This window comes from Sinocyclocheilus grahami, unplaced genomic scaffold (genome assembly GCF_001515645.1).
Source record: "Sinocyclocheilus grahami isolate Dianchi unplaced genomic scaffold, SAMN03320097.WGS_v1.1 scaffold673.1, whole genome shotgun sequence".
Classification (NCBI taxonomy): Eukaryota; Metazoa; Chordata; class Actinopteri; order Cypriniformes; family Cyprinidae; genus Sinocyclocheilus; species Sinocyclocheilus grahami.
Window position 1 is genome coordinate 526,544 of NW_015505852.1, and position 6,310 is coordinate 532,853.

Genomic DNA, 6,310 nt, shown 5'->3' on the forward strand with positions numbered 1-6,310 from the left:
GCATACACCAGGGGTGTCCAAACTCGGTCCTGGAGGGCCACTGTCCTGCAGAGTTTAGCTCCAACTTGCCTCAACACACCTGGCTGCCAGTTTCTAGTATGCCTAAGACCTTGATTAGCTGGTGCAGGTACGTTTAATTGGGGTTGGATCTAAACTCTGCAGGACAGTGGTCCTCCAGGACCGAGTTTGGACACCCCTGGCATACACCATCCAAACCCTCTCTAAAGAAGAGCTTAACTTTAGGTTGTTTACAAAAGAAATCTGTCCGTGTTCTTTTCATTTTCTCTCTTCTTCAACCCTTTCTTTTTCTCGCGGTAGTTAGCGTAAAGCAGTTACTGAGAGATTGACATCTAATATTAACCAATACAAAATCTGCATTAAAGTTAAGAATGTAAGGATAAAATCTGTTAATATATCATTTGTAGTTGTGATGCTCATACATTTTTGGTGAGTGCTCCTAAATTTTTGCTGCTGTGCTACCAAGTAAAAAAGTAAATTTCAAGCCCTGAACGGGATGATTGCGAACTACCGGGTGAACGATGCTGCAAGGTTGCGGGAGGTTCTGGCGAGGCACTAACAGATGAGCTGCTTGTTTCAGGAGTCTGGCCTGCAAAACACACAAAAAGAATGGTCAGTAACACAATCTGAATGTTTTTATATTTAAGACCTTTTTTTTAGGCCTGCTACTTGGGGAAGTGGTAGCATTCTGTTCTGCAATAAATGACTTACATCTCCATTTCCAAGCAGCAAGGACTTTTCAGGCTTGAATTGGCCTCAATGCTGACAGCAAATCAGATTCTTGAATAAACTGAAAGTCATCGTATGCCTCCACACCAAGGGACTGCAAGGTCTCTTCTAAAATATCTTTTGTCACCTCTGGAAGGTCAGCCAAGACCTCAGTGATGGCAGTGCGCAGAAATGCTGTCTCCAAGTCAGTCATTTCTGGAATCAAGTAAGTAGATATTAAACATTTAGTGAATTAACACTGTACATATAAGGAGTCTCTACTTTTGAGTATATAATGTGAGAAGATTTATTTCTGTACATCTAAAAGTAAAATGCTGTTACTTTAAAGGGTTAGTTCACCCAAAATTGTAAATTCTGTCATTAATTACTTACCCTCATGTCGTTCCAAACCCATAAGACCTTCATTCATCTTCGGAACACAAATTAAGATATTTTTGATGAAGTCCAAGAGCACTCTGACCCTCCATAGACAGCAACACAACTGAAATGTTCCCAGGTCCAGAAACGTAATAAGGACGTTGGTAAAATAGTCCATGTGACGAAGCTACAAGAATACTTTTTGTGTGCAAAGAAAACAAAAATAATGACTTTATTCAACAATTCTTCTCCACTTCATCCTGTCTGCTGTGGAACCCCGCCATTGTGGAGAGAGTATCACAATGCATGCGTGTGCTTCCTCTTCAAGTAAACAAGAGGATTTTGTCACGTCATGCTGCTCACGTTGAACAAGCACTTGCGTCAGCACGCGCATGCGTGGTTTACGTTTTGTTTTCTTTGCGCGCAAAAAGTATTCTTGTAGCTTCGTAAACTTACAGTTAAACCACGGTTGTGTAGTATGGTTGTCACATGGACTATTTTCCCGATGTCCTTGCTATATTTCTGGACCTGGGAACATTTCAGTTGTGTTGCGGTCTATGGAGGGTCAGAGAGCACATTGTTACTGTAAAATTAACAGTTTTGTTCGGTTCAGTATTTTACAATTGCATTTTTTAATACTTACAAAATATTACTGTAAATTCAACACAATTTCATTGTTTTTCTATTTACAAAATTTTGATGTCATGATTTTACAAAAATTCACTGTTAATTTCACTGACATTTTTTACAGTGTATGCATTTCAAATAACTCTTCTCGCTGACTGAGCCGTCTCAGGAGTATGACTTTACCTGTTGTTCTGCGCCAAAAGTTATTTATCCTTATTTTTGAAATTGTATCTTTTTTTTCTTGATTACACTTATTTTGATTTGATGTTTTTTTAATTTCATAATATTGCAAGTTAAAATGTTTTACTCATTTTGTTCTGCAGACGACAAATGGGAAACTGCATTATGAGCTTTTTTTCTCACGGCTGCTGCATGGTATTGACACGAAAAAGACTTTATTCATAACCAGTAAAACGGCATTTTACTTTTACTGTATGTGATCTAAAACGATGTGGAATAAAATATTATAGATGCGGTTGTTGATTTTAGCCTACTCATTTTATTCTAAACCTGTTAAAGAAAAACCTCACCGGTAATATTTTAATTTGCTATTGCAAAAAACTAAAACTTTTAAAACTTTTAACTGTTATTATGTAAAAAAGACTTACATAATAACAGTTTGTGTTTCATGGGAAAAACCAAACCCCACATAAAAACAACTAATATTTATTTTTTATTAATAATTTATAATAAAACTTTAGGCCTACTTAAGTTTTCACAATAATAATTAGTCTACTGCAATGTCTTAAGGCCCAATTATAGTCTATACTTTGGAATTATGAACTGAAGGGGCGTACACGTGTACAAGGTGTTTCAGAGCCACTCACACATTCAAAACAAATATTAAAGCATAAAAAATATATATTAAAATATTAAAGCATATTCAAATTTTTAACCCATGAAAAAAGAGAAAAATCTAGATTAATTTCTGTTCAAATGACCTGAAGGTACACGGACCTGGGAGTAGGCTAAGATTAACCTATAAAAAGAAAATAAACAACAAGACTCTTTACATCTCATTACATTTATTAATTTACTAGCTACAACACTAGGCCTACTTAATGACACCATAAACTAAAAAAAAGTATTAATATGAGGGTAAATAGATTTTAATGCTTTAAAAAATATTACACGTTCAGAATTGCCACCTTAACACGGCCAGAATGTGTGCATTGAGAAACACTTTCAAAATTGTGGTATTAATGCCGTCAAACAGTGCGTCTTTACACAAACCAAATAAACGCGGCAAAAACTGACGCCTTAACACGGCCAAAACGTACGTGTCTACACTTACAAAAGAAACGTGTTCAAAATTGCCGCGTTAACGCGGGCAAATTGTGCATGTTGACACGCTCGCATTTCACGCGTTCCGTTTAAAGACTTTTGGCGCCGTCCGCCTTCCATAGACTCTCACCTTGTAAATTAGCCAATCAGCTTCGTGTCTTGTTGTTTGGCGCATACATATGCCTTTGCCTTGTCCAAATACCCACACTTGCAGTCTTTGCACTTGACCTCTTGACTACTTATATGACGTATTTCCTGTATTTGGCCCAAGTGTTCAAGTGAGCATGAAGACCACAAGTGTGTGTCGAACTTTTCATTACCTGATGGGACACACTTGTTGCATTGGAAAAATGCAAGTGTTTACATAGCATTATTTTAATTTTAAATACTTTGCATTTTAAAATCAACTTCTAAATGTCTGTTCAGTAGTGCCTATAACATGACAATTTTAATTTGTGGTGCTTCTAATTAAGTGATATAAAGCAGTTGCAAATGTACAAAATAAATATCACCACTACTCATCTTTGCACCAATAAAATGTAAAAACACAGTTTTTCTACCAAATTATATGTAATATCTAATTATTATATTAATATTTAACTTGCATTGGAAAGGTTTCCGTGACCTCTCGCGAGATCTCGGCAAAAAGTCTCACGATTTATTTCCAGAACATGATGCATGATGGGATACACTAAGCCTCGAATAGCGAGATAGTGTGGATTTAGTGTCCGTTAAGGGCACTGCGCTTTGGCATTTTTAAGACCTGGGACAGTCTTGCACACTTACTTCCTGTCGCGCGCACGCGCTCTCAAGTGGCCAAGACCGCAAGTGTGGGTATTTGGACAAGGGGGTAGTCTTCATCCTCACTTGAACACTTGGGCCAAATATAGTAAATACGTCATATAAGTGTTCAAGTGGTCAAATGCAAAGACCGCAAGTGTGGGTATTTGGACAAGAGGATAGACCAGTGACATTGCGGATTTTGCGAGGAGCGTCTAGCTGCAGCCTACTAGGCGTGACTTCTGACGTCACACTTGGATGTGGGTGGGGTTGGATGTCCACCGCAGGCTGCAGCAAGATGCTCCTCGAATTATCTAGCTTGCTTGGGTTGAGAGTCTGCATGGCTCCAGCGCAGATGAATCTAATGTTCTGAAGAGTATGTGTGGCAGTCAGTCACCACAACGGTGTGGATATTTACTGTACTTCGCAATCACAGATTCTAGCCTACATCTTGGAATATGACCCAAATAAGAATTTTCACTGTTTAATGCCATCTGAACAAGTAACAAGTCTGCCACGTTTGTTCTGACCAACTGAGGAAAAGCATTAATTTAAATCCCGCTACCAATGGTGATTAAATCTAAAAATAGGTTAGCTCATATCACATAAAACTTTTCAAATTATTATTATTGTTATACTTTATTCTCAAATGATTAATGTTAACAACATCAGCATTGGTGACTATGATTATAGTGTGTATTAGCGTTTAACCCAAAAAGCAAATTATGCTCCATTCAAACTCGTTTTCTTTAAAATACAAATCTTTGTAATCCCAGGCTATCTATAATCAGAAGCACATTTATAACTGGAATATAATTTAATATCATTCACATGTTTCATAAACACATAATCCTTTATGGATTACAATCCGCCATCAAAATGATACATTTAATTATTCTGGCTGTGAGAAAAGGCTATAAACGATCGCCCACCTGCAGGATCCTCACATGCCATAGCCTAGTAGCAGGGACAACTTCTTTATGTTTACAGAAGTGACATAATGACGCAGCGGCATGCTCGAATTTCCCGCGTAAACCTACCCATACCACTCAAATTAGAAAACATTATTATAAGATAACCGTTGTGAATCGGGCGATAGTAAAGTAAGGCGATAGTTTTGAACACTGGCTAGCCTGCTGAATAAAACCTATATGCAAATATTTTATAAACATTTATAATCAAATGTAGCTTTTACAGTTCAAACATTACAGGGAGATATATGTAGACGGATTTTCGCGGCTTATGTTTATGAATAAATCTTTAGCCTGCATCTCTGGTGGTTATGTGTGTATGGCATAGTTTTCTATGGGAGGAAATCGCTTCACGTGAAACTGCGCGTTTCGTTCATATTCTGACACTTAACGTGCAATGTAGCGCAATTTGCTTTCATATTCTTAGCTATTCTGCTTGTCTGTGAATAGTAGCCTATATGTTTATTATTAATAAGGTGCGTCCTCCAGTGTCACTGTTTTAGTAGGATACATTAAGCCATGTTAAGTGTTTGTGAAACAGTCCGCGGCCACACCCCCGCGCTTATGGTACAGCCCACAGGCAAATTGCAAGATAAAAAAACGGAAAAATAGAAAACTGTTTAGCTTTTTATTCAAATGATAATTTTTTAAGTCACAATTTAGTAAACTGAAAAAAGGAGAAAATGGCAATTATTAGTTTATGAAGTAACTGAAAAAAATGAAAACATTAACGTTTGGTTTCATTTTTTTCATTTTTGTATTTGCAACATATGGTCTGAGAATTTAATTGTGAAGCGTTACACGGACCGGACAGAAAGAGAGGCTTCGTTTGTCATGGACCACGTGATTCAGTGGAAACAATACACGCCTCGAAAGCCTTTGGAACTGTAAACTCTGACGGTGCGTTTCAAACGTGATATATCGCCCTCCGAAGGGCACTTCGGAGTGAAAACAATCATGGCCGCCATATTGAAGGGTCGTTCCAAACCGAAGTGCTCAAAACCAGTGGTGGACAGTAACGAAGTAGTTTACCTTCCTTACTGTACTTAAGTACATTTGTCAGGTATCTGTACTTTACTGGAGTAGTTTTATTTTGAGTAACTTTTACTTCAGTACTGTTAGAAAACACTCTCTGTCTTGTTAAGGTTCCAGATATGCCTCACTGATAAAGGGCCAGATCAGGTTAAAAAGACTGATAAAAAATATTTTTTGCTAATGTCCTATGTTGACTCACCCAGCTCGGCTCCGCCTCGGTATGATACTGTTGGAAAGCCTGAACAAGAAAAATTAATCCCCAATCGTTTGTACCCGTCACTACCTAGTGCGACTGATTTATACCAATTTGTGCAGATTCCAGACGGGTTTAAAATAACCCTGCTGGCAATGTCGGATGCTGTCGCGATTGCTAAAGATTTTCCAGATCCTTTACGGTGTCCGCATCAATATGTGTCTGTATTGTCTGTGTCTGTCTGTAAGTTCATTTTGACTAAAACATTGCTGCCAGAAATTACAGAGGAAGAGTTGATTGCAGACATCGATGCTTT

The 6,310-nt window shown here is 37.7% G+C and overlaps 1 pseudogene; it reads right to left on the minus strand.

The window, feature by feature from the left end:
• LOC107559062 (uncharacterized) overlaps positions 1-940 on the minus strand; it is a 3,993-nt pseudogene extending 3,053 nt beyond the window's left edge.
• Positions 941-6,310: the final 5,370 nt, after the last annotated feature.